This window comes from Callorhinus ursinus, unplaced genomic scaffold (genome assembly GCF_003265705.2).
Source record: "Callorhinus ursinus isolate GAN/ISIS: 27379988/994484 unplaced genomic scaffold, GSC_fseal_2.0 scaffold54, whole genome shotgun sequence".
In the NCBI taxonomy this organism is placed as follows: Eukaryota; Metazoa; Chordata; class Mammalia; order Carnivora; family Otariidae; genus Callorhinus; species Callorhinus ursinus.
This window is the reverse complement of record NW_027397116.1, coordinates 18318036-18337908: the sequence shown is the minus strand read 5'-3', so window position 1 is coordinate 18337908 and position 19873 is coordinate 18318036. Positions and strand designations below refer to the sequence as shown.

Sequence of the window (19873 nt, the reverse complement as noted above, 5' to 3'; positions counted from 1 at the left end):
GTTTGTGATGGGGCTGTGCTGCCTGTAATCATATTATGGAAATTTATAAGCCTTTGTGGGGCTAAAAGCTCTATACTTCCAGAATGTATGTGTATATGTTTGCATGCATGTATATACGTTTATGTGTGTATGTATACACATGTATGTATGCATTTTATCTTGGGGGCTTTTGCGTCTGTGTGTGTGTGTGTGTGTGTGTGTTTGTGTGTGTGTGTGTGTAGTGGGAAAAAGTAGAGTTGAGGTGAGAGAAAAGAAATGGACAGGAGTTTGAAGCATCTGATCTTTTTCTTGAGGTGGTGGTGGTAAGATGTATAATACATATCAAACAGTTTACTACAAGCCTAAATGCTGTGTATTTTTGATACTTTTTATTGTTTACAGTTCTTTGTTTTTTTTCTCTTCTGTTCTCTTTTTTCTTTTTTTTTTTTAATGGCTTAAACTACACCTGCCCCCTACTCATGCAGTTGGGTGGGAGTATGAAAAGGCAAATCTTTTCAAGGGTGAAAAAATGTACCTTTACACTTATCCTGGCTTTCTTTATTTTTTGCTTCCCATGCAAAGGTAAGTTAAATGGGGTTGCTTACCTTTAATTCTTTTAAATAAAATTAGAGAGTGCAGAGAGTAGGCCCTGCAAATGAACACTGCACATGAGCACATGGGTTTTTTTTTTAATTTTTTAAAATTTTTTAAAATTTTATTTTATTATGTTAATCACCATACATTACATCATTAGTTTTTGATGTAGTGTTCCATGATTCATTGTTTGCGTATAACACCCAGTGCTCCATTCAATATGTGCCCTCTTTAACACCCATCACCAGGCTAACCCATCCCCCGCCCCCCTCCCCTCTAGAACCCTAAGTTTGTTTCTCAGAGTCTATAGTCTCTCATGGTTCGTCTCCCCCTCTGATTTCCCGCCCTTCATTTTTCCCTTCCTACTATCTTTTTTTTTTTTTTTTAACATATAATGTATTATTTGTTTCAGAGGTACAGGTCTGTGATTCATCAGTCTTACACAATTCACAGCGCTCACCATAGCACATACCCTCCCCAATGTCTATCACCCAGCTACCCCGTCCCTCCCACCCCCCACCACTCCAGCAACACTCAGTTTGTTTCCTGGGATTAAGAATTCCTCACGTCAGTGAGGTCATATGATACATGTCTTTCTCTGATTGACTTATTTTGCTTAGCATAATACCCTCTAGTTCTATCCACGTCGTTGTAAATGGCAAGCTTTCATGTTTCTTTGATGGTTGCATAATATGATCTCACTGATTGTTCAGGCCTTCAGTCACTCACAGTTAATGCCTAGTGGGTCCCAAGTAATATTTGACATGCTAAAGATATAATCATGAACAAAACAAAATACAGCTCTGGCCCTCGTGGAGCTTACATTCTGAAAGACTTACTTCATATAACTATGAAATGCTACTGTCATCGTCATGGAATATTACTGTATTAGTTTTGAAGGATTGCCATAACAAAGAACCTTATGATGTGCCTTAAAACAACAGAGGTTTATTAATTCCAAGCTCTGGATTATAGAAGTTTGAAAGCAAGTTGTTGGTTGTGCTATGCTCTCTCCTAAGTCTCTCGGGGAGAATCCTCACTTGCCTTTTCAGCTTGTAGCCCTAGGTGTTCCTGGGATTGTGGCCAGTCTTTGTCTCTTTCTTCACATGGCCATCTTTCTTCTTTGTCAATGTCCGAATTTTCCTCTAATAAAGACACCGGGGGTATTGGATTACAGACCCATCCTACTCCAGTATGATCTCATCTTAATTTAACCAATTATGTCTGCAATGACTCGTTCCCAAATAAGGTTGCATTGTGAGGTACTGGGGTTAGGACTTCAACATATCTTTTTTTTTTTTTTTTTTAAAGATTTTATTTATTTATTTGAGAGAGCGAGAATGAGAGAGAGAGAGCACATGAGGGGGGGAGGGTCAGAGGGAGAAGCAGACTCCCTGCTGAGCAGGGAGCCCGATGTGGGACTCGATCCCGGGACTCCAGGATCATGACCTGAGCCGAAGGCAGTCGCTTAACCAACTGAGCCACCCAGGCGCCCTTCAACATATCTTTTTAAGGGACATAGTTCAACACATAGCAATGACTTTAGAAAAATAAGGCTACATTTACAATAATGTATATTTGGGAATGTGTAATTCTCATAGGTATAAGCCCCATTTTAGGCTTAATAGTGTGGTCGGAATAGAGTGAGAGAAACCTGGCAGTAGAACACAAAGAGATTTTCTTTTTTTTTCCTTAATCTTTGGAGTCAGAGCACCAAACATAGAGTTAGAAGGATACACCAATTTAAAAGCACAAAAATGATGCCAGGTGCAAAGTTCTTAAGACATGGGGGGATGGAGCTATGTCCATGAACTTAACATCCGGATGTAGATTTTCCAAAGAAAAACACCCACCAATAAATACATAGAGAGACTAACATGTATCCACTGAACCTGTCTGCTGAGGCCAGAATGTCCAGGCAGGTATTGCCTTGTTTGACATGAGTATAGTCATAAAAACTCATGCATGGACTCCGTGACCAATATTGCAGACTCAGAGGGAGGTAGGAAGGGACAGCACCAAATAGAAATAGGAGAAAAATCTTGTTTGGTAGCGATCTACTACAAGTTCCAAAGAGACTATCTGCAAAGGTTTGGCATCCTACAGAGCCCAAGGCATTATTAGCACTTGAAAAAAAGTGAAATAGTGTTTCTGAAAGAACAGTGTGTGGATAGCCTGGGACAGAATCATTTTTTGTGTGGTCAAAATGGTAAGGTCTATCTTAGTAAAGAAGAATTTGATCCAGTAGTTGTTTATCTCTCTTTTTCTCAGCTTCTTTATTTTCCATCATTTGGTCTTCTATATCGCTAATTCTCTCTTCTGCTTCATTTATCCTAGCACTGAGTGCTCCCATTTTTTATTGCACCTCATTAATAGCCTTTTTGATTTCAACTTGGTTAGATTTTAGTTCTTTTATTTCTCCAGAAAGGGTTTCTCTAATAACTTCCATGCTTTTTTCAAGCCCAGCTAGTATCTTTAAAATCATGATTCTGAACTCTAGTTCTGATATCATACTAATGTCCATATTGAGTACGTCCCTGGCAGTCGGTACTGCCTCTTGTTCTTTTTGTTGAGGTGATTTTTTTCCATCTTGTCATTTTGTCCAGAGGAGAATAGGTGAATGAGAGAACAAAATGCTAACAGGGTAACAATGTCCCCAGAAAATATACTCTAAACAAATCAGAAAAGACCTGAAACCGGGGGAAAAGAAAGGGAAAGAAAGAAAGAAGAAAAAGAAAAAGATAAAAACAAACAAAAACAGAACAACAACAACAAAAAAACCAGAACCTTATGATGTGCCTTAAAACAACAGAGGTTTATTAATTCCAAGCTCTGGATTATAGAAGTTTGAAAGCAAGTTGTTGGTTGTGCTATGCTCTCTCCTAAGTCTGATCAAATATGATCAGACTGGTGCATAGATCAGTGCCCCACACTAGATACTGGGTGTTTTTTGGCCTGTTAGAAGAACATACCTCTCAAAATTTTAAAGAAAGAAAAACTTATATAGGTACAAAAATAAGGGTTAATACGATGAAGGGATGGAATATGATTGTATAGATGACAATTATAAAAGATATTATAAAAGGAATTGATTAGAAGTTGGTTGAAAAAAGAAAGAAGAGGATAAAAAAAAAAAGAGAAAAGGGAGAGGATGTGATCAGGCAGGAGACAAGAAAAAAGCCATACACTAACGATTTCGGGTATATTTTGATTTGTTAGAAGAAACTGTATCTCAAAATATTAAAGAGAGAACAACTTATATGCCAAAAATAAGAGTAACTACTGTGAAGGGATAAAATATGACTTTAAAAATTAAAAATAGAAAATGTTTTTTAAAAGAGGGATTGATAAGATATTGGTTGAAAAAGGGAAAAAGAAAAATTAAAAAAAAGACAGTTAAAAAAATTAACTTTGAAAGACTAAAGAATCATGGTAAAACCATGAATTCTATGTGTAGTATTCCCCTAGCGCTGAAGTTCTGCCATTCTCATTGATTGGTAAACTAGGTCTTGGCTGGCTGTTCTTGCTGATCTTCTGGGGAGGGGCCTGTTGCCGTTTCTCAATTGTTTTTGCCGGAGGTGGAATTGCCCCGCCCTTGCTGGTCCGGGCTAAGGAATCTGCTCGGGTTTGCTCTTGGGAGCTTTTGTTCCCTGCAAGCTTTCGGTACAGCTTTGGAGTACGAGAGTAAAAATGGCGGCCTGCCTATCTCCAGCCGGAGGAGCCGAGAACTCGGGGCCCCACTCCTCAGTGCACCCCCAGAGAAAAGCTGTCAGTCACTGCCATCTCCCCAGTCTCCAGCTACAATTCGTGCTGACCCGGCCCATTACCGAGCATTTCTATCTCTGGCACCCGACCCAGTGTGGAGTCTCCAAACCCTGCAGATCCCTGGGATGCGCTCCCATGGCACTCCTCCCGGGGGAGGAAGGGGAGTCTCCTTGGATCTGCCGCTTGTTGGGTCCCTGCTGGAGGAGCAGTGGCCCTACTGTCATCGATCACGGTTCATGGCAACCTGGAGCTGAGAGCCCGCGCCTCAGCTCTGTCTCTGCAGCCAGCTTCCCCGCTCTGATACCCGGGAGCTCTGCCTCACTTAGGCACCCCCGGTCTTTCTGTGACCCTGAGGGTCCTGAGACCACACTGTTCCGTGATGGTTCCACCCCCTGCTTAGCCACTGGAGCAATGTCCCTCAGTGGAGCAAACTTCTAAAGTTCCGATTTTGTGCTCCGCGGCTCTATCACTTGCCAGAAGCGGCTGATGGTGGCCCCCTCCCCCCCCTCTATCCTCCCGAATATTGCCTCGGATTCACTTCTCCGCACATCCTCCCTTCCAGAAAGTGGTCGCTTTTCTGTTCAGTTGTTGCTATTCTTTTCTTCGATCTCCTGTTGAGTTCATAGGTGTTCAGAATGGTTTGATCCCTATCCAGCTGAATTCCTGGGAGCAGACGAAATCCAGGTCTCCTACTCCTCCGCCATCTTGCTCCTCCCTCCCGGCATTTGATTTTTATTAATTTTTTCTAGGCTAGAAGACAGGTTATTTAACACAAAATTAGATCTAATTTGCTTGTCTGCCCCTCCTATAGCTGGAGACATATGTAAAATGAAATTTTGAAAATAGCAACTGCTTAAATAGTTTGATATTCAAAATACTAAAGTTAAGGGTGCCAGTATAGAAATGTCCTAATGCAATTTTAATGTAATTTTTCAGTATTATTAATGATAAAGATATTTAAGATACAAGAACATGATCTTGCTTAACCCTGAAAATAATATATATGACTTTAATATGAACTTCATTATTTTACATGATGTCATATATACATCATATATTTTATATCATATCATACATCATATTGCCTTTTTAGTGGATATCAGTTATATTATACTGCTGGCATCCATGTGCTTATTTCTCACAGGGAGACTACTTGTTCCTCATTCTCAGTATGTGGGCTTCAGTGTCCTCCTCTTCCCGACCTGTAATCCAAGCCCTGAATTTAAGATTATAGAATATGACCAACATATTGGTTAAATATAATATATAGAGACGTTTTTATTCTGTCGTAGTTTGTTGGTGAAAACTACAAGTATTGTTGGCATTTCTTTTTTTTTTCCTCTTTAAATGAGGGACAGTGTGATTCTATCATTAAGGAAAAAATTCCATTATAATCAATTCTCAATTATTTTCACAAGGTATATCTATAGTCAGATTTTATTTCACATCAACTTCCTTTTATTTATAAAGAACACCTTTCTTGTTAATGTTAAGTTAAGGCTTGCTCAATTTTTATGTATGCAGGAAGGAAATATGCATATTTTCAGAAATATTAGAGTTTTAAGCAAGTTTGCAAACTGTTAGTATTCTTGAGTTTATCAGCTATTTTATAATGTGGAATGACTATTAACAAAAACCTAACAGCCTTACATTTAGAGGGCCTCTTAATAGGGATTAGAAGATCAGGTGACAGCCTTCAGAGTTCTGCTGACATGCTGTAGTTATTCATATAGCTGGATGCTAGTAAAGTTATCTTCATCTCAAAAATGTTATAAAGACTTTACAACAGACTCTTCATAATTTCTTTCCGTGAATATGGACAAGATGGTGAGCCAGGACCTGGAATTTTCCTCACGTTCTTGTAGTATTTTAAAACATACTTTTTTGGGCGCCTGGGTAGCTCTGCAGCTCCCCCTGCTTGTGCTCTCTCTCTCTCTCTGTCAAATACATAAATAAATAAAATCTTTTTTTTAAAGATTTTATTTATTTATTTGAGACAGAGAGAATGAGAGAAAGAAAGCACGTGAGAGGGGGAGGGTCAGAGGGAGAAGCAGACTCTCTGCCGAGCAGGGAGCCCAATGCGGGACTCGATCCAGGGACTCCAGGATCATGACCTGAGCCGAAGGCAGTCCCTTAAGCAACTGAGCCACCCAGGCGCCCAATAAATAAAATCTTAAAAAAAAAACCAAACCCGTATTTTTCAATTTTCCTAAACCAGAGACATGGGTATGACAAGAGGTGGAATCTCTAGAGTAGACTTAGTTATCTACTGTGACTTTATTTCATTTGTTCTTTGAGATGAGTTATATTCATTTTTGTTTCCCTCTTATAAATAGATGATTGAATTCAGGACTTATTTGGTCTAGGAGCTATCTTATATGTTTCATTTCAGGAGTAAATAGTTTCATGATTCTGAAAGGCATGTGTTAGCAGAATTACTAAAGTGATAGTTTTGGAATTTAATGATAATATTAAAACGTAAAAAAAAATCCAACAGAAGTAAATAAATGGAAATCAATTATTTTATATTATAATATAGCTATAGAGAAGCAATTGACTAGTTGTTTAAATATGTAAACTACATATTATACATGTACTTAAATGTTTAAGTAAATATTTAAGTAAATGTTTACAGTACACATTTTTAGCTTTATTTTACCAGTAATTTATGTGAAGTGCATTAGTTTTTCAACAATACTTTTCTCCCACACAGAAGAAAATAATGATTTATTACTGCCTCCTTTGGTGGACTATGAAGGGGAAGGCTGAAAGAGATTGCTAGGTGGGAGTTCCAAGTAGACCACAGCATCAGAATGTATGAAGAAGGGATGATGGAAAATTAGAAAAATCTTCAGAAGATATTTAAAATTGGCCATATGATTTTGACAGATAAGAATGTAAATAAGGAGATCAAAAAGCCAACTTTTATATAGCGAAATTCATTCAACACTCAGCAAATATATTGTGTACCTAATATGTGTACATAACATTGTGTTTGGTTCTGAAAACACAATCCAATTGAACAAAACAGATACAGTTCCTGTCTTAACAATTTTAGAGCCAAACAAAACTATTACTAGCAGCTTTGGAGGGACAAGTAGCAAGAAACATGCCCTTAAATCAACTCTTGATGAGGCTTCTAGTTCGATGTTATTAATGATGCATTCCATCTGGCTTTTGGTGGCTTCCTGTCCAATTCAGTCTATTTTTGCTCATTATTCCTGCAAAGCACTAAGATAAGAGGGTATACACTTTCAAAATGTGAATGTACTAAATTTGTAATGATGTATTTTTAAAAGTTATCTTTTTTCCTCCTTTTACATATCTGTGTCCTGTGTGCTATGGCATAGAACCAGTTATTTAATCTCTAAGGTCCATTTGAAAGATAGAGACCCTTAAAAAAGGCAAAACTCATACACTGTAATAAGTCTATGGTTAAAGGAATAGAATGCATTAAGCAAAAATACATGTGTGTCACTTAACAAAGACTTGGGTGAGGAACAAAGTTCAGGTGGCATCTAAAATGAGACCTGAAGGAAACAGGGCAAGGCCTAGAAAGGAAAGCAAAAGAAGGCTTAGTTAATCTAAGGGTTGTTTGTTTTTCTTAAGGTCCAGTTGAATATTTTTATTGAAAAGTAGTGACTCACAGATTTAAAAGCCCAATAACTTGTATGATAATTAAGTCTGGTTGAGGAAATAAAGAGGAATTATGCCAGAGTATTCATATCATCCATAGCAAATCAGAAGCATGCATTTTCAAATTAGCAAATGTGTTCTTCCTTTTGGAGCAGGGTTATTTGGGAGTTTCTGTTTCCCAGCATAGATGCCAGATGGCGGTAGCCACAGATTGCCAGCCCCTGCATGCTGATAGTTGTCAACTTTGGATGCTAACAGGGTGTTAGAAGCAACTACTGCTGAGTAATTTTTAATTCCATGTATATTAGTGAACATCCATTATATTCTAGGCAGTGGGCAAATAATTGTAAGTGAAAACTGATTAATATCACTTTAGAGGAGCTTGAGGTTTAATTTGGCTTTAGGAAACTGTGGGAGGACAAACTTTATTCTCACCTAAACCAATTCTGAAGTTTTTATAGAACCCTGGATGCCACAATTGCAATTAATTGGGGAAGGGAGAGGATAGGCATTGAAAAATTAGCAGGCAGATCAGAGTACCTTCTTTCTCAGACACAAGGTGTTGGGAAGAAGAAAGTGGGTGGTTATTTCATTAACAATACTTCCCTCTGTGTCACTATACATCACTCACACTAGGGATCCAATCTAGCAGTTTTTACAGTCATATCTAATTAAAGGTCATGCCTTAGAATAGAAGACTTTGCACATCACAGTGCTTTCAATGGTGTAAAATATTTTGTAGCTATTTTTGTAGCTTGATACATGAATGGAGCTTCCACTTGGGTTCAGTATTTCTATTTATCACTGAAAGTTTTGTTTTGCTTTGTTTTTCCATGACTTGCCTTAGAAAATAGATTTTAAGCTGAAAGCAAGTTTAAATATCTGTAGGTCCATTTGTGCAAGCTAGGGTTGACTGAACATGTTCATTACAAGCATTTTGTTTTGTTTTGTTTTGTTTTCTTTCTTAGGCTAAAAGATTTTGTTACTACTCAAAGAACTCTGGAGAACAATACTAATATGTGCTCAAGTGAAAAGAGAATCCATATATTGTTATATCACTTTTGTCTTGACCACCAGAAGAATGGATTTGACATCAGCTCGGATTAGGAGATTTTAGGGAGGGAAGTTAGGAAGCTTGGTTTGGTCATGCCAAATTGGAGATGTCCACTAGAGAGATCCAAGTAGAAGGATTGAGTAGGCATTCCAATGCATGAGTTTGGGAGAGGTGCTAGGCTGGATATATAAATTTGACAATCTTGGGCATATAGATGGATTGCACTTTGAGCATAGTTATAAGAGAGGATGATTTTTAAGAATAGAAGAGAATGAACCAGCCAAGGAGACTCAGAAGGGGTAAACTATAAGGTACGAGGAAAACCAAAGGAATGGTGCATTGGAAGGCAAGTGAAGAAAGTGGTTCAAGGGTGAGGAAGTGATCACCTACACTGAATGCTGATAGGGTACATAGATGAGGACTGATACCTGATTTCTGTGTTGTGCAGTATAACTATCACTGGTGACCTTGATAAGTGCAAATTTGGTGACAAGGTGGAATAGGTTCAAGAAAGAACAAGAGGTGAGGAATTGGAATCAGTGATTTCAGGCTTATTGTTAATAAGTGTTACGGGATGAATTGTGTCCTGCAAAATTCATATCGAAGCCCATCTAACTTAGTACTTCAGAATGTGGCTGTATTTGGAGAAAAGGCCTTTAAAGGGGTAATTAAGTTAAAACGAGGCCATTAGAGTGGGCCCTTATCTAATCTGACTGGTGTCTTTGTAAGAAAGGAAACTTGAACACACCTGGGATGCTTGAGGAAAGACCTTGTGAGGACACAGCCGGAAGGTATCATCTGTCACCTAAGGAGAAAGACCTCAGGAGAAATCAACCCTACTGGCACCTTGATCTTGGATTTCCAGACTCCAGAACCATGAAAAAATGAATTCCAGTTGTTTAAGTCACCCAGTCTGTGATGTTTTGTTATGGCAACTCAGGAAATCAATACAGCAAGTCTCAGTCTCTTTCCTCCTTTCAATACCAATAAGAACCATGGCCAAGATGGCCAAGTGCATTCACCATCTTCTTCTTCTGTAAGGGATTTTTTCTTACTTCATGCACTCACGATGCTGTCTTTCAAGAATTCTGTTTTTTGATGGGGATTTCTGTGGAGCTCTTTGTGGGGGATTTCTTTGACAGGTTTTCTGCCTGTCAAAATACAAACTCTATACCATCAAAGCACCAGGGTGAGCAACAGCTTTAATGCTAGCTTACTTTGCTGGATTCTTATTCTGACTTCTAAGGATTTCCCTTACTTTCTTACTACTTAAGCCATACATGTTAAGAAGTGGTGTGGTGTGGTGTGGTGGTGGTAGTGGCTGTAGTGTGTGTGTGTATCTGTGTGTCTCTGTGTGTATTTCATTTGGGGAGGGTGTATAGGACATCTCTTCTACCACATTGTCAGAAGCAAAATCCTTGATTACTTTGAAATCTTTCTGCTTTCAATAAAGCAATTTGATGTTATCGATTTGTTGCTGATTTAATCATAACCAATTGCTTGCTTTTTGATCAGGTTGAGGAACCGTTAAACTCATCAACAATCTAAATAAAGTAATTGTCAGTGCCTCTGATTAAATTCTCCAGAAGCAGATCCTGGTAGGGAGTTTGGGTTGTGGGCTGCCCTGAGAAAGGTGTGAGCCCAGGTAGGGTGTCTCATTGCACCTGAGACAGACCCTGAAGCAGCTGAGAGCTGGAAATTATCAGCAATTTTTGATGGAGGGGGGCTGGGGTGCCACATTTCCATGTCTGCCATATCTAGTTATATGGTACTTAACATGATACAGTCCTAGAGAATAATATTTATTTACTAAAGTAGTTGAAACTGAAATTGCTAAGCATTTTTTTTGCATGTGTAAATAAATGTTATCCAAAAAATTCCTAAAATATCTATCAGCTTTGGTAGTATATTTTATAATGTTTTGCATACTATAATCAGAAAAAACAATTTAAGAAAAAAAAACAATTTAAAATATAAAAAGTGAATTTGTAGTAAAGGTGACCAGCTATAAAATAAATGTCACAAGGATGTAATGTACACCATGGTGACTACACTTAATAATACTGCATAGCATATTTATTGTAGCTTATCTACATATTAATATATAGCATGTTTGAAAGTTGCCAAGAGAGTAGATCTTAAAAGTTTTCACAAGGAAAAAAATTCATAACTATGTATGATAATGGATGTTATCTAGCCTTACTGTGATGATTATTTCACAGTATATATAGATATCAAATCATTTTGTATACTTGAAAATAGCATAATGTCATATGTCAGTTATATCTCAATAAAAAACAGCAAAAAAGGTAAATTTGATTCATATAACTTTTCTCTCTTGGTTAAACTCATATATAATCAGGGTTAAGTGTGTGGGCTCTGGAGTTAGGCTGCCTGGCTGTGAAACTAGGTTCACCAATTACTATTTGTGTGACTTTGGACAAATGCCTCTGTCTCCTAATCTGTAAAATGGAGATATTAATAGTACCTGCTAAAGGTTCGCCTTGAAAATTAAGTTGGTAACACATCTGTGTGCTCAGTATAGTGTCTGGGCATTTTCAATAAGTGGTTTCTTCTGATAATATTACTGTTACTGTTTATTAATACATATCTTGACTTCTATTCAAGTTCTTTTGATTATCTGGCTTCTTTTCTGTCTTTCTGTTTTCACATATTGCTATTACCTGGTACTTTAGCCATTTTAATTTCTTTGAAGTCCCTGAATGTACTATATTTTTTCTCACACAATTTTCCCCTTTTCACCTGGTATTTCTTACATCAGAAAAGACTTTCCATGTGCCTCTGCTCCCATCCAAGCTTGCTAATCCTGTTTTCTATGGCTCTCTACCAATTCCTCCCTGGGCTAAAGATTTGATTCATACACTTACTTGGTATAATATGGAGATTTCTTCTCACATAGTAACCTCAAGTCCCTCTTACCTCTGTTTTTTAGAAGTGTAAGATATTTAAGAATTTCTTGTATCCCCAGAGGCTCATAATTAGTTTAGTTGTAGTTCTTAGTTTGTGGCACACATTATTTAAATTAACACATATGGTAAAATTAGTTTCAGAACTAGACTTTAGGGATTCATCACTTACATACAACACCCAGTGCTCAACACAAGTGCCCTCCTTAATGCCCATCCCCCATCTAGCCCATTCCCCTCTCCCCACCTCCCCTCCAGCAGCCCTCAGTTTGTTCTCCATGGTTAAGAGTCTCTTATGGTTTGCTTCCCTCTTTCTCTTTTTTTCCCCCTTCCCCTATGTTCATCTGTTTTGTTTCTTAATTACACACCAGTGAAATCATGTGGTATTTGTCTTTCTCTGATTGACTTATTTCTCTTAGCATAACACACTCTAGCTCCATCCATGTCATTGCAAATGGCAAAATTTCATTCTTTCTGATAGCTGAGTAATATTCCATTGTGTGTGTGTGTGTGTAAGTATATATATGTACACACACACAATGGAATATTATATATATGGAAATAGAATATGGATCCAAAATGGATATATTATTCATATATATATGTATCTTCTATACATCTTCTTTATCCATCATCAGTTGATGGTCATTTGGGCTCTTTCCATAATTTGGCTACTGTTGATAATGCTGCTATAAACATCAGGGTGCATGTGCCCCTTTGAATCAGTATTTTTGTATCCTTTGGATAAATCATTTTCTTGCTCTTTAAAAATATAGTTTAACAGATGTATGTGTATTCCTAAATAAGTTATTGTTTGGTTTTAGTTATTTTTGAACTTAAAAGGGGCTACCATGCTGCACATATTGTAGTCTTTTTAGACTTGCATCTTTCATTCAGCATTCTGTTACTAAGATCCATTCATATTGTTGCTTATAGCCATAGTTCATTAACTTTTACTGCAATATTTCATTGCATAAATATGCTACAATTTACCCATTTCCCTGTAAGTGGATATTTGAATTACTTCTGGTTTTTCTCTGTGCTCTCAGGAATAGTGCTTTTTTTAGCCATTCTTGTACATGCATCTTTGTGCATGTGTGTAAGTTTCTCTATGGCATTTACCTAGGAGTGGAATGGCTGAACTGCCAATATATGAATATTCAGTTTTATTAGATAATGGCAAATTGTTTACCAAAGTGATCTTACCAACTTACACTTCACCAAATTAAGAAATCCTTTGATTCATGTTCTCTTCAACATTTGGCATTATTATATGTCATTCTTGATTTTTCCAACCAAATGGATATAAAATATTATGTCACTGTAGTCTTATTTGCATTTTCTTGAGTACTGATGAAGTTGAAAACTTCTTTCTAAGTTTATTAGCCAATAAAGTTCTTTTTCTGTAAAATGGCATTTCATAATTTCTGGCTACATGTTTTTTATTTTTTTAATAATTGATTTGTTAAGGATTCTTCTTATATTCTTGATTTTTAAACTTTATTGGTTTTGTATCCAAATATCTTTTCTTAATTGTGAATTTGTTTTTCGTTCTCTTTAAAATTGATTTTTAAACTTTATAAATTGAGCCAAATGAATGTTCTGAGCCCATCAGGGAACTTACTTATTGATTTACACTTTTACTTTTCCAGGCAACATTTTATACGTATTTTATGATGTTATTACTTTTGTATCTTAAGGACTCTGACTATTCAAAGGTCAAAAAAGTATTCACTATTATTTTTTTCATAGGAATTCAAAAGTTTCCTTAACCTGTCTGGACATAATTCAACCCATATGGTATGAGATAGGGGTCCAATGTAATTCTTTTTCTTTTTTTTTTTTTTTCATTTCTCTTCTTTTCCCTTTTTCTTTCTTTTCTTTTTCTTTCTTTCTCTCTCTCTCTCTCTCTTTCTTTCTTTCTTTCTTTCTTTTTTTCTTTCTTTCTGCCTCTTTGGATAACCATTTAAAAATCTATTTATTGAATATTTTGTTTTCTCTATTGATCTGTCATACTACCTTTGTTATATATTATATACATGAGTCAATTTCTCAACTGTTTTATTTCACTAGTCAATTTGTTTTTCTTTGTGCCACTTTCATAATGCCTTAATTACAGTAGCATGATAATAGGTCTTGATATCAGGTAGGGCAAATAGCTACTCTTAATTCTTCTTGTTTAGTTTGATATTTTACCTCTATAGAATCGGTTTGAAAAATATGTCCCTTGTACAAATATAAAATGAGAACATGTCAAAAATTATACTGAACTCATTAATTAACAAGTGAAACAGTAATACCTTAAAACTGGTCCACAGAGCATTTAAGAAGCTAGGTATTATATGATATTTTTTGTGGAAAACCCAAAAGACTCCACCCCAAAACCGCTAGAACTCATACAGGAATTCAGTAAACTGGCAGGTTATAAAATCAATGCCCAGAAATCAGTGGCATTTCTATACACCAACAACAAGATAGAAGAAAGAGAAATTAAGGAGTTGATCCTATTTACAATTGCACTCAAAACCATAAGATACCTAGGAATAAATCTAACCAAAGAGGCAAAGGATCTATACTCAGAAAACTATAGAGAAATAGAAATAGAAAGAAATTGAGGAAGACACAAAGAAATGGAAAAACGTTCCACGTTCCATGGATTGGAAGAAAAACGTTGCATATTCCATGGATTAGAAGAAAAATGTTCCATGTTCCATGGATTGGAAGAAAAATGTTCCATGTTCCATGTATTGGAAGAACAAGTATTGTGAAAATGTCAATGCTACCTAGAGCAATCTATACATTCAATGCAATCCCTATCAAAATACCATCAGCTTTTTTCAAAGAAATGGAACAAATAATCCTAAAATTTGTATGAAACCAGAAAAGACCCCAAATAGCCAGAAGAATGTTAAAAAAGAAAGCAAAGCTGGTGGCCTTACAATTCTGGACTTCCAGCTCTATTACAAAGCTGTCATCATCAAGACAGTATGGTACTGGCACAAAAACAGATACATAGATCAATGGAACAGAATAGAGAGCCCAGAAATGGACCCTCAACTCTGTGGTCAACTAATCTTCGACAAAGCAGGAAAGAATATCCAATGAAAAAAAGACAGTCTCTTCAACAAGTGGTGTTGGGAAAATTGGACAGCCACATGTAGAAGAATGAAACTGGACCATTTCCTTACACCACACACAAAAATAGACTCAAAATGGATGAAAGACATAAATGTGAGACAGGAGTCCATCAAAATACTAAAGGAGAACACAGGCGGCAACTTCTACCTCAGCCGCAGCAACTTCTTCCTAGAAACATCGCCAAAGGCAAGGGAAGCAAGGGCAAAAATGACCTATTGGGAGTTCATCAAGATAAAAAGCTTTTGCACAGCAAAGGAAACAGTCAACAAAACCAAAAGACAACCGACAGAATGGGAGAAGATATTTGCAAATGACATATCAGCTAAAGGGCTAGTATCCAAAATCTATAAAGAACTTATCAAACTCAAGACCCAAAGAACAAATAATCCAATCAAGGAACGGGCAGAAGACATGAACAGACATTTTTGCAAAGAAGACATCCAAATGGCCAACAGACACATGAAAAAGTGCTCAACATCACTCAGCATCAGGGAAATCCAAATCAAAAACAATGAGATACCACATCACACTGGTCAGAATGGCTAAAATTAACAAGTCAGGAAATGACAGATGTTGGCGGGGATGCGGAGAAAGGGGAACCCTCCTACACTGTTGGTGGGAATGCAAGCTGGTGCAGCCACTATGGAAAACAGTATGGAAGTTCCTCAAAAAGTTGAAAATAGAGCTACCGTTTGACCCAGCAACTGCACTACTCTGTATTTACCCCAAAGATACAAACGTAGTGATCCGAAGGGGTACGTGCACCCCAATGTTTATAGCAGCGATGTCCACAATAGCCAAACTATGAAAAGAGCCAAGATGTCCATTGACAGATGAATGGATAAAGAAGATGTGGTGTATATATATATATATACAATGGAATATTATGCAGCCATCAAAAAGAATGAAATCTTGTCATTTCCTATGACGTGGATGGAACTAGAGAGTATGATGCTAAGCCAAATAAGTCAGAGAAAGACAAGTATCATATGATCTCACTGATATGAAGAATTCTCAATCTCAGGAAACGAACTGAGGGTTGCTGGAGTGGGAGGGATGGGGTGGCTGGGTGATAGACATTGGGGAGGGTATGTGCTATGGTGAGCGCTAATGAAGGGGGGAAATCAGAGGGGGAGATGAACCATGAGAGACTATGGAATCTGAGAAACAAACTGAGTTTTTAGAGGGGAGGGTGGTGGGGGGTTGGGTTAGCCCAGTGATGGGTTTTAAGGAGGGCCGTATTGCATGGATGTTATATGCAAACAGTGAATCATGGAACACTGCATAAAAATAATTAATTAATTAGGAAAAAAAAAGAAGAAGCTAGGTATTACTAAACAATGTTAGAATAAGATTGCTAAATTAGTACCCCTCTTCCAAAACCCCTACAGGGCCATCAACCTTAACCTTTTGAGTTACCTTTTTTAGTGGGTGGTAATTCTTTGCATATTGATTACATAAAACTCTTTGCAGTAATGTCTGCTCCTTCACAGTTGTAAAATTGCACAGAAAATAGAATGTCAAAGCCAGTATTTCACTGAAAGACCACCTAGTAATCTCTATTGCTTATTTCTAAATCTTGGATAATTTTTCTGACAAAACTGACAGCAATTTTTTTTCTAGTTTAATATTTACATATTTTGACTGTATCATTCATCAGTTTGGGAAAAATGTATTGGGAAAGTTGCATGAGACAACTTTATTGACTATTAAAGGTGAGATTTTAACAAGGTTTTTAGATTACTGCTATATTCTTTGTCCTAGACTGGTGATGGGTATTAAAGAGGACACATTCTGTACGGGGCACCGGGTGTTATATGCAAACAATGAACCATGGAACACTACATCAAAAACTAATGATGTATGGTGATCAACATAACATAATAAAAAAAATTTGATGTTCAGGTTTCATGCTATTTAGTGAAAAATGCAGAAAATGTATTTATTACTTATTTATATTTATTAAGTAATATAGATGATTTTTTTCTTTATAGTAAACAAAACCTGAAGCCCCATTTATATATGTAAGGGATTTGTGAAAAAATAGTATATTATTAATATAGAAGAATATACAAAAGAATTACCATGAGATAATTAAAAATGATAATCTAGGCCTGCATCTTCTATGTTTAAGTAAACATAATTAACATAATATAATAAAAATAATAAAATAATAAAATAAAATTTAAAAAAATTTAAAAAAAGAAAAAAAAACAAGATTCTAAAAGTAGGTTCAGGACAGAACTCCAGCTCCTCCTGTTAAAAAATAAACTGCAGTAAGAGTTCTAAAAAAAAAAAGAAACTAATGTGGGAAAAAAAGTCAGTTTCCCTAGAAAATCCATTAGTTTTAATGTTACAATTTTTGGAGTGAAATTCTGTTTTTGACTGTTTTCCCTTCTTCCTCCAAATTGTGTCACTTTGTCTTTAAATATATTCAGCCCAATATGGTTTACCTATTCCAAGTCATATATGTTATTTTTACTTGAATTAAGAGTACTAAGTACTAAAATATCCTAAAGAACTATATATGTCTTAGTGAGCTGTGCCCATTATTGAAATATGACTTTTCCCTATGAATGCAAAATGAAAGAGGCTCTTTGAATATTGATATAAAGTCTTAGATCATTGGTGAATTTAATGATATAAAATTAAAAGGTGCTTCTTTCATTGTATATGAGTGTCTTCATGTAATTTCTGGATTCATGCTAAGAACTAGCATCTGTTGAACATGACCTAAGTATTTGAGACCCAATGGGTTCCTCTTTGAAAACACAGATTTCTTTTTCCCCAAACTGGGCTTTGATATTTAACCATACCATTCCTAGCAGTCCTGGGATGTGTGAGCCCCATTATATTTTCCTTTAACTTTTTAAAATGACTGGGTGCACTATTCCAATTTGAGTTAGAGATTACATGGTATTTTGTATCCTCTTCTTAAAAGTATAGAGAAAAAGAAAAGAGGATTTGCAGGTTGTAGTTGTTATGAGTTTTGATTGGGAGGCTGTTAAGTTTGTGATGGGGCTGTGCTGCCTGTAGTCATATTATGGAAATTTATAAGCCTTTGTGGGGCTAAAAGCTCTATACTTCCAGAATGTATGTGTATATGTTTGCATGCATGTATATATGTTTCTGTGTGTATGTATACACATGTATGTATGCATTTTATCTTGGGGGCTTTTGCGTCTGTGTGTGTGTGTGTGTCTGTGTGTGTGTGTGTGTAGTGGGAAAAAGTAGAGTTGAGGTGAGAGAAAAGAAATGGACAGGAGTTTGAAGCATCTGATCTTTTTCTTGAGGTGGTGGTGGTAAGATGTATAATACATATCAAACAGTTTACTACAAGCCTAAATGCTGTGTATTTTTGATACTTTTTATTGTTTACAGTTCTTTGTTTTTTTTCTCTTCTGTTCTCTTTTTTCTTTTTTTTTTTTTTAATGGCTTAAACTACACCTGCCCCCTACTCATGCAGTTGGGTGGGAGTATGAAAAGGCAAATCTTTTCAAGGGTGAAAAAATGTACCTTTACACTTACCCTGGCTTTCTTTATTTTTTGCTTCCCATGCAAAGGTAAGTTAAATGGGGTTGCTTACCTTTAATTCTTTTAAATAAAATTAGAGAGTGCAGAGAGTAGGCCCTGCAAATGAACACTGCACATGAGCACATGGGTTTTTTTTTTAATTTTTTAAAATTTTTTAAAATTTTATTTTATTATGTTAATCACCATACATTACATCATTAGTTTTTGATGTAGTGTTCCATGATTCATTGTTTGCGTATAACACCCAGTGCTCCATTCAATATGTGCCCTCTTTAACACCCATCACCAGGCTAACCCATCCCCCGCCCCCCTCCCCTCTAGAACCCTAAGTTTGTTTCTCAGAGTCTATAGTCTCTCATGGTTCGTCTCCCCCTATGATTTCCCGCCCTTCATTTTTCCCTTCCTACTATCTTTTTTTTTTTTTTTTAACATATAATGTATTATTTGTTTCAGAGGTACAGGTCTGTGATTCATCAGTCTTACACAATTCACAGCGCTCACCATAGCACATACCCTCCCCAATGTCTATCACCCAGCTACCCCGTCCCTCCCACCCCCCACCACTCCAGCAACACTCAGTTTGTTTCCTGGGATTAAGAATTCCTCACGTCAGTGAGGTCATATGATACATGTCTTTCTCTGATTGACTTATTTTGCTTAGCATAATACCCTCTAGTTCTATCCACGTCGTTGTAAATGGCAAGCTTTCATGTTTCTTTGATGGTTGCATAATATGATCTCACTGATTGTTCAGGCCTTCAGTCACTCACAGTTAATGCCTAGTGGGTCCCAAGTAATATTTGACATGCTAAAGATATAATCATGAACAAAACAAAATACAGTTCTGGCCCTCGTGGAGCTTACATTCTGAAAGACTTACTTCATATAACTATGAAATGCTACTGTCATTGTCATGGAATATTACTGTATTAGTTTTGAAGGATTGCCATAACAAAGAACCTTATGATGTGCCTTAAAACAACAGAGGTTTATTAATTCCAAGCTCTGGATTATAGAAGTTTGAAAGCAAGTTGTTGGTTGTGCTATGCTCTCTCCTAAGTCTCTCGGGGAGAATCCTCACTTGCCTTTTCAGCTTGTAGCCCTAGGTGTTCCTGGGATTGTGGCCAGTCTTTGTCTCTTTCTTCACATGGCCATCTTTCTTCTTTGTCAATGTCCAAATTTTCCTCTAATAAAGACACCGGGGGTATTGGATTACAGACCCATCCTACTCCAGTATGATCTCATC

The 19873-nt window shown here is 36.7% G+C and overlaps 1 protein-coding gene across 5 annotated transcripts in view; it reads left to right on the top strand.

The window, feature by feature from the left end:
* Positions 1 to 19873, top strand: part of KCNT2 (potassium sodium-activated channel subfamily T member 2) — a 371985-nt gene that overhangs the window by 79575 nt on the left and 272537 nt on the right. Inside the window, exon 2 of one of the 5 annotated variants that reach the window (XR_012375632.1) lies at positions 8943 to 9929. The exons of the other annotated variants lie outside the window; for them this stretch is intronic. The gene's annotated coding sequence lies outside the window, so the exon portion shown is untranslated. Of the gene's footprint in view, positions 1 to 8942; positions 9930 to 19873 lie in introns of those variants that run through there. 5 annotated transcript variants of the gene reach the window in all.